General features: G+C 43.8%; 1 protein-coding gene across 1 annotated transcript in view; it reads right to left on the bottom strand.

Annotated features, from left to right (window-relative positions):
* Positions 1–1504, bottom strand: part of TDRD7 (tudor domain containing 7) — an 89625-nt gene extending 88121 nt beyond the window's left edge. The window contains exon 1 of the mRNA XM_067743884.1: positions 1347–1504. The gene's annotated coding sequence lies outside the window, so the exon portion shown is untranslated. The remainder of the gene's footprint in view (positions 1–1346) is intronic.
* Positions 1505–11067: the final 9563 nt, after the last annotated feature.

Below are 11067 nucleotides of genomic sequence, written 5' to 3' on the forward strand. Positions count from 1 at the left end.
AGGAAGAGAGTTAACACTTCTTGACTATTATTATGAGCCAAAAGAATTACAGTAGTTATCTCACAAAAGCCTTGCAGAGTAAGTTAAATATTTCCAATTGATAAAGAGAAAACCAGGCTCAACGAAAGTATGTAATTTGTTCAAGATCACACAATTAGCAAGTGGAGAAGCCCAGATTCCAACCCAAATCTGCAAAGCCCACGCTATTTGCAGTATGCAACACCTATACATCAAAGCGGCCGGGACTTGGGTCTAAGTTCCACCTCTGGCTTTAAGTTGTATATCACTAGGCAGGGCACTTTTCTGCAGTTTTTCCACCTGCACGAAAGGGGCGGGGTGGGGTGGGGTGGAGGATAGGGATGGGGAGGTGGAGGATAGGGATGGGGGGGTGGAGGATAGGGATGGGGGGGTGGAGGATAGGGATGGGGGGGTGGAGGATAGGGATGGGGGGGTGGAGGATAGGGATGGAGGCATGACACAGGTCAGTGATGTTTTTGTTTTGTAGAGTGGCTTTCATAATCCTTTTGGGCCAAGACTTTTTCTAATATAGCTATTTCCCTTTCCGGTTCTTTGTAATTGTTTGGGAGTGAGTGGTGCCCTTGGTTATGTATGGAAATGTATTGTACCTACTCACTCAAGGGGATCGGAGCAGAACAGTTGTGCCGGCTCCAAGTCCCCTCCCATTAAATTGAGGCTGAGAACCTGACACTATTGGGGAACACGGTGAAAGTTAAGATAACTCACTCATGGATTCATATTTCCCTCCTAACTTGGAGCGCTGTACCCACCCGGGGCTCAGGTGCTCACGGTTTGAGAGAAACGGATAGTATTTGTGTCCTGCACTGCTCCAGCGGCCCGCAGGGGCGGGTCTGTAAAGAGAGGAACTTAAAAGCTCACGGTGTGGGAGTTCAAACAGCCAGGGGGCTCGCATGTCCCTTGCTCCGGGCGGGCAGCTGGCGTCCGCCCGCCGGTACCGGGATCCACTTCCTGGTCAGCACCTCCCACCCCAGGTCCACACACCCGCCCTCCCCCTGCTGCACTGCCCCCACCGCACTGAGTTTCCCAGGCGGCAGGGGTCCGTCCGACTCCCAGGTGAACCCCAGACGGTCCCATCAGAGATTTAAAACACAACGCTCTGGAACGCCAACTCCCCTGGCGCCCAGCCCGCTTTCCGGGGTGGGGACCAGGGCATCCTCTGCGGCTGCTGGGAAGAGGCCCCGGGTCCGTTCGAGTCCCGCTTGGGCCACTGTCCCTCTTAGTCACCCAGGTGCGCCGCGCCCGCCCGAAACCTCGTCCGCCCTCGCCTGGCACCTGTCGTTCCCGCAGCCAGCAGGACCTGCTCTCACCTTGTTCTGCGGGCCCGCGGCCCGTCCCCGCGCCTCTGGGCCCGGCTCCCACCGCCGTCTCCGCCAGCGCTACAGCCGCGGCCGCCGCCCACTTTCGGTTTCCCCGCACGGCTGAAACAGCCGCCGCGCCTCAGGAATCACCTCAAACCCCCGCCCCGCCCTGCTTGGCTCCGCCCCGCTCCGCCCCGCCCCAAGGGCAGACTGGCCTCGGCTCTGCGCACGCGCGGGCACCCCGGCTGCGTCGGCCCACGCTGGCGTCCGCGCGTGGGAAGGGAAACCGACGCCGCCTAGCGGTTTCTGCGCGTGCCCACGCATTGGCGGAAGGCGACTGCGGGGCGGGAGCAGGAGCGCCTCCTCGTGGACAACGCAAGGATCGGCGGGCCGGGAGGGTCCGGGCCGCCGCCGTCTTTATTAGCACTTACGCGCTCTTGCTATTACGTTTCACTCGTCAGAAGTTTCATTCAGTTCTTGCTTATTCTTTTCTTCAATTCTGGGGCCGTCATTTTTTATTCTCCTAGATACCCACCTGGTCCGCTCATTTCCTTTAGGTCTGTTCTCAAGCGTCACCCTTGGGAGGAGGGTGGCCACAATCTCAAAAATGTCAGTCTCCTTCCCTGACATTCCCTGTCCCCCTTCTCAGCTTTCTCTCTCCTTGGCACCTGTCTAGCACACTATATGTGTTTTACTTATCTTTTCATTGTTTACTGTCCTCCTCTAATTAAAGCTGTGAACTCAGGGATCTTTGTTTTGTTCCCCAATCTATTCCCAGAGCCTAGGATAGTCCCAGGCACATGATAGGCTGACATAAACATTTGTCAAATACATTCATTCATTCACTCATTCCTTATAAAATTATTGAACACCTACTATTTAGTCACATATTTCTTCTGTACATTAATTCTACCAATATTTATTGGGCATATTGGTTTGTATCCCTTAAACCAACAATGAACATTTCTCTACATTCATTCTATATGCATTTACGGAGGGCCTGCTATTTATTCAAACAGTATTTTTCACAGCTTTATTAAGGTATAATTGACATACTATAAACTGCACATATTTAAAATGTACAGTATGATGTTTTGATATATGTATACAGTTGTGAAACTATCACTTCCATAAAAATAACGAACATATCCATCACCCCAAAAAAGCCTCCCCATGCACCTTTATAATCCTCACCCTATGTGCCTCACTGTCCCTTGCCCTCCCAACTGCTGGTTTGCTTTCTGTTGCTATAGATTAGTTTGCTGTTTCTAGAATTTTATATGAATGGAATCATACATCCTGGCTGTCTTTTTGCTGGGGTGGGAGGGTATGCAACTTCTTTCACTCAGCAGAAGCACGTTGAGATTCATCCATGTTGTTGTGTGCACCAATAGTTTGTCTTTTTATTGCTGAGTAGTATTCCATTGTATGGATGTACTACACCTACCATATGACCCAGCAATTCTATTGCCACGGTTTACCTAAGGGAAATGAAAGCATATGTCCACACAATGACCTGGACAAGAATATTCGTAGCAGCTTTGTTTGTAACAGCCAAAATATGAAAACAACACAAGTGTCCATCAGTAGGTGAATGGACATTTGTATATATGTATATACAACCAGTATGTACTGAACAGCTGCTGTTAAGTAACAGAATTCTGTGCTTGCAGAGCTTCTGATTCAGTGAAAAGAGGCAGTGGGCAATGAAGAGGGAGACTGGAAGTAGATTATGGAAGGCCTGATAGCCCATGCTCAGGAGTTCGGGCTTTTTCTCAAAAGCAATGGGAAACTGTTCAAAGTCTTCTCTGAACACTGTTTGCTCTCTTTTATACCCCTTATCTAGTCCCTGACAAAGTCTGCTGAAATATCTCTCCCTGGCACTTCTTTCCATCCCCAGTGCTGTATTTCAGTCTATTTCAGATCTCTTCCTTCTCTCCCCTCCAGTCTGCTCCAAACACTGCAGTGGATTTAATAGACCTAAAATACAACCAGACACAATTTGGACTCTGCAGTGCTCATAACATCCCCTGGCTCCACATTTAAGATGGGAAAGATGTAAAAAGCAGCTCCCAATTGAAAGAGTGCCAGTTGGAGTAGGAAATTAGGATAAACTCCAGAGTCCAATATGTAAAATATATCATAAAATGATATGTGTTGACCCCAAGTCTGAGATCCTTTATCCTTGCAAAAAAGAGTTCCATGTTTGGACTGTCCTATATATAAAGAAAAATGATGCTCTGCAGCTAGTTTTTAAAAACAAGTCAGCTATATTGGTGAATAATTTACATATAATACATATTTTAAATGTACAGTTTGATGAATTTTGACAAGTGTATTCAGACATGTGACCATCACCACAATCAAGATATTGAACAAGTTCACCATTTCAAAAAAAATTCCTCGTGCCCCTTTACAGTTAATTTCCTCCTCCTACCTCCAGCCCCTGGCAGCCACTGATCTATGTCACTATAGCTTTGCCTTTTCTAGAATGTCATATAAATGGAATCATACAGTTTGTAGTCTTTCTGTGTCTGGCTTCTTTCCCTTGGCATAATGCTTTTGAGAATCACCAGGTTGTAAACATATATCAGTAGTCTGTTCCTTTTTATTGCTGTATAGATATGTCACAATGTGTTTATCCATTCACATTTGATATACCTTTGTGTTGTTTCCAGTTTGGGGCTGTTATGAATAACACTGCTATACCAATCACATGCAGGTCTTTGTGTGGTCATGTGCTTTTCTTGCATAAAGACTTAGGAATAGAATTGCTAGCTGTAGGATAAAGTGTATGTCTGACTTTACAAGAAACTGTCAAATTATTTTCTAAAGTGACTACATCATTTTGGGTTCCCCTTCTTCTACCTTCCTGCAATGTATGAGAATTCCAGTTGTTCCAAATCCTCTCCAATACTTGGAATTGTCAGACTTTTTAATTTTAGCCATGCCAGAGGATCTGTAAAGATATCACATTGAGATTTTAATTTGCATTTCCCCATAACTAATGATATTGAGCATCTTTTCATGTGTTTATTGCCCCTTCAGATATGTGCTTGGGTGAAGTGTCCATTCTGGCAGGTAGATTTTTGGCTGACACATATCAGGAGGTTCTCAGAAGTCCTTGGGTAGCTGACATAGCAAGGACAGGCTACGAAGTTGTTTTTATTTTCCTTGGGAATGGTCCAAGACCCAGGGAGCTCAAAAATTAATTCCCATGCCCTGGATATAATTGGATTTCAGGGGAATTAAGGGACATCAGAGATGACACAAATTGGCTACTCTTTGAACACAATGGTTCTTACCATTTTGTGGGGAAAGGAGTCAGAATATGTGAAAGCAACAGATAGATACAAAATTTGGCACATGATTTCAGAGAAGGTTTCAGTAGACTGAAGTCCTACTATGAACCCCTGTTAAAAACTTCCTTAGATGAAGGCATATGTCATGAGGCTGTAAAGCAGAATTTTCAGAATGGACAAGACTCAGGTGGAAGGCATTCTCTCTCAGCAAAAGCTCAAGCTCATCCCTGGAAGACAGGAGTGGGGGCCAGGAGCATCTGGGTCACTCTTTCAGGAAAGGCAGGCACCCTTCCCATCCCCAAGGGCTGTCAAGAGGTCCTTAATGATCTGCTCAGGTGGCTTTCAGGGGTAGGCAAGGCGGATAGTAGGGGGATCAAGAACAGCTGGCCAGTAGGCAGCAGCCTGGCAAGCATTCTGTGCCCATCAAGATACTTCCCAAGAGAGGTTATCATAGAAAGGGCATGCCCAGCTGTGAGGCCCAAGGATGAGGAAGGAAGATGGATTTGTTGCCAGTTTATCCTGGGCTGAGAAAGGAGGAAATATTTCAAGTGTGAAACCTTCATCTAAAGCCCTTCAAGTATTTTTATCCACACTTGGGGAGACCGTTCATTTGGAGAGAGCCACCACATTGGACACAAACACCAAAACACCTGTAAAAAGCAGACAGAGCCAGAGCCGTTGGTTGAGTTGAATCTCTGTCCCGCCCTCCCCTCCTTCTCTCAGTTCAGCAAACACCATTTAGAATTAAGGGGAAATAGCAACAACGTTCCAAGAATATACCTGTGGCTCACTTTGTTTTTATCTCACCTGATGGGTGTTTTGGTGTTTGCAATAGAGCCCAAGAAAGAGACACACCTCATCCTCCCTCTCAGAGCCTCTCTGACTTCACAGCTGCCATAGGTAGCTCTCCCACCCTCCAAAATTTAGAGAGGCAATTTTAGACACCTCTGGTTGCCCTCATCTCACTTCCCATCTGATTTTGCCTGTATCTTCTCTATAATGCCTCCAAAAAGAAGACCAAACCCAAAACTCTCATTTCTATCACTTTATGTACAACAAAATGAGCCCCCAGGACTTGGCTGTGGTATTATTCAGTGTCTTAGGTAATTCCTTTCCCGGGAAATCTTCCTTGAAGTCCCCACCTGAAAGTGGGTCTGTGGCTAAGCTCCTGGAGCCCCTTATTTATCCCTCAAACTTGTTTGCAGTGGAGGAGGATGTAGGAAGTGATTCTATGTCTTATCTCCCTATGAACAGCTTGAAAAGATTTTATTTGTCTTTTTACCCTGAGTTATTTAAATGCAAATAATTTTAGTAATAACAATTTTAACTCCTTCTTGAAGCTAGACAACATGTTCAAAGGTATGTATGTGGATGAAGTCCAGCCTCCTGGGGATTTCTGCTTACATAAAAGGTCAGGAAAAATAGATCCATGACAAAAGGAATCTTTGGACAGATCTACATTTGGTGAATCATTGACACCATGATCACTCCCTCTCCCATCAGCTATTGCCTCATGAACAAAATGGAGAGAAATTTCTAGACAATTGCATTCGTTTTAACTGAGTAAGGAAAAACAAAATAAAACAAAACAAAAAACAAACGACAGAGATTCTGGGAATCCTGCTAAAATCCAGGCCCTGGTAAAGCTAAGGATGTGCTGATCAAGCAAAACTCCCTAATCTGCGCACAAAGGCCTCCAAGATGAGTCAGCTAAAAGAGGCTAATCCCCAGAAGGGACTGATTGCTAAAGCTGTTGAGGCCACACAGGCACCGAGCACTGGAAAACAGGGGATAGTGAAAGCTTAAAGCCATACTGTGTAGAGAAAGGTCCTAGAGCGACAGGGGAGGGTCTTGGCTCTCTAAGAGAACATCTCGGTCCCTTCTCGAGCTGTGGGTCATTCACACGGCTCAGCCTTGGACAAGGACCAGATATAAGGATGATTCCAAGGATGCAGACATTGAGTTATCATCTGGTTAAAGTCCCAGTTGTGGGGTAGGGCACGGAGGTGGCGTAACAAATACTGTAAGCAAGGCAACCAACTACAGTATTAATGATTCTGTAACAGTCAATAAACCAGTTGGTACAAAAATTATACTCTACTAGATGTTAGGGGTGAGGAAGGAAGGAGGCAGGGAGAAGAAACAACATAGCATACAGCAGGTGCTCCGTACAGGTTAGCTGACCCTGAAATCAGAGAAGCAGACAGTGCTCACAAAGTGCGGGTTCAGATTAAAAGTGTACTATTCAGGGAGGACCTTTGCCCCTGTGCTGTTTGACTTTGGGTAAATCATTTGGGGCTTGGCCTTTTGTTAAATTGGGAGCCCTTTGGTCTTGTTCTAGCCTCAGATTCCCTTAAGTGGCAAAGTTAACCCAATAAATAGCAAAAGAGCATTCTCTTGGGGCTGTTTGGTCAATTTCCATTCATCAGTGGTTCTCTGTGGGATCAACATCTCCCCCCAGGGGCACTTTGTTTTTGTTTTTTTGCGGTACGCGGGCCTCTCACTGTTGTGGCCTCTCCCGTTGCGGAGCAACAGGCTCCGGACGCGCAGGCTCAACGGCCATGGCTCACGGGCACAGCCGGACCGGGGCACGAACCCGTGTCCCCAGCATCGGCAGGTGGACTCTCAAACACTGCGCCACCAGGGAAGCCCCCAGGGGCACTTTGGACTTTCACAAGGTTATTTTTGGTTGTCACAATGATCAGGGGCACCTCCTGGCATTTAGTGGGCCAGCTGGACGCTTACTGTCCTGCTGTGTACAGAACAGTCCCCCATTTTGGAGAAGTTTCTCTAACCTTGTCTTTGTCCTAATTCACATGTGACTGTCTTGCCAGTCACTCACGTAGAGGAAAAAACTCTGCTTTACATATAAACACAAATAACTTTTTCACAGTTTTACTATACAGTCAATTTTCTAGGCTACTTTATCTGTGAATTTCATTTCAGGGGAGTAGAAGAGGGGATTACAAAATATTTGTTATAAAAGAGTCATATAGAGTTGGGTGCTGCTTCTAGAAACCCCCCGGCAGCCAATCCCACCCAAAGAGAAGCTGAACAAGACATTCTTATTTACTCCAGCAGACATAGGGTTGGATACATGTGCTTCTTAGAGTTCTGCATCCCACCACTACCACATTACCTGATATTCCCCAGCACTCACCACCAGTTGAGGAAGATAAAACCACTCTTTTGGGGGTTCTTCCTGGAGTTCACTTCACACTAAGTCACATCTCCCCACGACATGTAAAGGAGCTGGTCTTCCTCCCAATTGTCTTCTCATGCCCTCACACTTAGTCTTTTTCATTTAAAACTGGATCCCTGGTTCTCAGCAGCAACTTCCTTAAAACAGGATGTTTTATATTTGCAATTAGAAATTTATAACACCTGGGGACTAGCTAGTGTCTAAGAAAGGAGCTAGCTAGCTGCTGGCCAGGGTAAGCCACTAGAGGAGATTTTCTCTAGCAAAGTGGTTCTTAATCTGAGAGCAGTACAGTATGTCAGCACTAACACAGAATTTCCCTCCCTCTGTGCAGTACATGTGGCTGAAAATGTGTTTGAAGGTTGAACTATAAACCACTTGTTAATATCACTGTAATTATGGGAACTTTATTTACAAAGCATATATATTTATATATAGCTCTAATCATGGTGACTGCAAGGTTCCAGTGCTTGGCACACATAGGCAGGCTAACAATAAATATTTATTTAAGAGATGTCAAGTCCATCCTCTTCCTGCAATGCCATGCCACCTCTTTGTATACCTGATGAATGAAATAAGGGACTTAAGAAACAAATGAAGGAAAATGTATAAAAAGAATAAAGGCCACATGAAAAACTGCTCAACATCACTAATTATTAGAGAAATGCAAATCAAAACTACAATGAGGTGTCACCTCACACCAGTTAGAATGGCCATCATAAGAAAATCTACAAACAACAAACGCTGGAGAGGGTGTGGAGAAAAGGGAACCCTCTTGCACTGTTGGTGGGAATGTAAATTGATACAGCCACTATGGAGAACAGTATGGAGGTTCCTTAAAGAACTAAAAATAGAATTACCATATGACCCAGCAATCCCACTACTGGGCATATACCCAGAGAAAACCATAATTCAAAAAGACACATGCACTGCAATGTTCATTGCAGCACTATTTACAATAGGCAGTTCATGGAAGCAACCTAAATGCCCATCGACAGACGAATGGATAAAGAAGATGTGGCACATACATACAATGGAATATTATTCAGCCATAAAAAGGAACGAAATTGAGTTATTTGTAGTGAGGTGGACGGACCTAGAGTCTGTCATACAGAGTGAAGTAAGTCAGAAAGAGAAAAACAAACACCATATGCTAACACATATATATGGAATCCAAAAAAAAAAAATGGTCATAAAGAACCTAGGGGCAAGATGGGAATAAAGACGCAGACCTACTAGAGAATGGAATTGAGGATATGGGGAGGGGGAAGGGTAAGCTGTGACAAAGCGAGAAAGAGGCATGGACATATATACACTACCAAATGTAAAATAGATAGCTAGTGGGAAGCAGCCACATAGCACAGGGAGATCAGCTCAGTGCTTTGTGACCACCTAGAGGGGTGGGATAGGGAGGGTGGGAGGGAGGGAGACACAAGAGGGAAGAGATATGGGGATATATGTATATGTATAACTGATTCACTTTGTTATAAAGCAGAAACTAACACACCATTGTAAAGCAATTATACTCCAATGAAGATTTTTTTTAAAAAGTATACTGTTAGAAATTTCCATTACTTCAACATTTTCAAACTGGCAAAAAGTTGTCCATATTACCCTATTGTAAACTTTTCCAGGTCTATGTAATCTATGTCCATGTCCCCTTTTTCTTTCTGATAATGATTTTTTCATGCCTTTTTCTTTTTTTCTCATTAGTATCAATATGAGGTTTTAAAAATTTTACTAATGTCCTAAAAGAAACAATATCTGAATTTTATTGATCTTCTCTATTATTTATTTTCTATATAATTTATGCTAACTTTATTTCTTCCTTCCCTCTACTTTCTTTGGATTTTCTTTTGTTGTTTTTAAACTTTTTGAGATAGATGCATAAGTCATTGAGTTTTAGCTTTTCTTCTTTTTGAATATGTACTTTTTAAAGCTCTAAATTTTCTCTAAGCATGACTCTAACTATAACGTACATATTTTGATACTTGATAATTTTATTATCCTTCAGTTAAAACTATTTTATAATCTTCAATATAGTCTCTTCATTGAGCCCTGATTTACTTAAGCATATATTTTCTTAATTTCTAAATCAACAGGGATATTCCAGTAGAATATTTGATACTGGTTTCTAAATTAATTGCACTGTGACCCAGAATATACTTTGTATGATTTTAGTTGCTTGAAATTTGTAGAACCTTACTTTGTGGTCCATAATATGGTAAATTTTTGAAATGTTCCAGGTGTACTTAAAAAGAGTGTGTATTATTCAGTTTTTGTGTGTATTATTTTATGTATGTTAATTAGGTCAAGTTTACTCTTCCTGTTATTCCACTGTATCCTAACTGATTTTCTGTTTGCTTTTACTATAAAGAGAAATGTGTTATAATCTTACACTAAAAAAGAAAAGCGAGTAAAAAACATTTCCCCTATCAAAACCTCTGTGAGGAGCCACAGACCCTACATAACATAACATAACAAGCAAATAGCTTGCCCCAAGTCCAGAAACCAATTTCTGGGCCGACAATTGTTCAGAAAGAGCCTTGAGCTTTACTTTGTCACTCTATATCCCTAGAATTTCTCTTTTCAGATAGAGCTCCAAAAGTTTCCAATCAGTTCCTCCTATTTCCTTCTCTGTACCCTTTCCTTCCTGGGGAAGTTGGACAGGCTCTCTGTTCACCTCCAGGGCTGGTGGGTCCTGGATGGTACAGTGGAGAACAATGGAGGAGTGTGATTTAATTTTTCTCCAGATTACTGTTGGCATCAACAGGCCAATCAACTAGACAGGGAGCCCTTCTTGGCTAGTTCCAATATGTCACACCTCTGCGTGGACCACCTCCGCATCAGTGGGGAACTTCCCTTTGTGTGTGAGCCCTGTTCTTTTTTGGGGCAGGCAGCTGTGAAGGTCAAATGCCATTTTGATCTCAAAGCTCCCTCTCTAGAATGTCTACCCATGGGCCCTAGTTCCACCTATTGGCTGAAGAGAAACAGTAGAATCCTCCCTATGATGAATGGATAAACAAAATATGGTACATGCATACAGTGGAATATTATCAGCCACAAAAGGTATTGAGAGTAACATCATGTAAGATAGTGGAATAGGAAGCTCCAGGAGTCCATCACTCTACCTAAACAACTGCTGAACTGGCCACCACTGTCTGAAAAATTATTTTGGAACTCTGGAGTCTAGTCCAACTATACTTACAGCATTCAGAGGAGAGCTTCA

Source organism: Pseudorca crassidens, chromosome 7, assembly GCF_039906515.1.
Source record: "Pseudorca crassidens isolate mPseCra1 chromosome 7, mPseCra1.hap1, whole genome shotgun sequence".
In the NCBI taxonomy this organism is placed as follows: Eukaryota; Metazoa; Chordata; class Mammalia; order Artiodactyla; family Delphinidae; genus Pseudorca; species Pseudorca crassidens.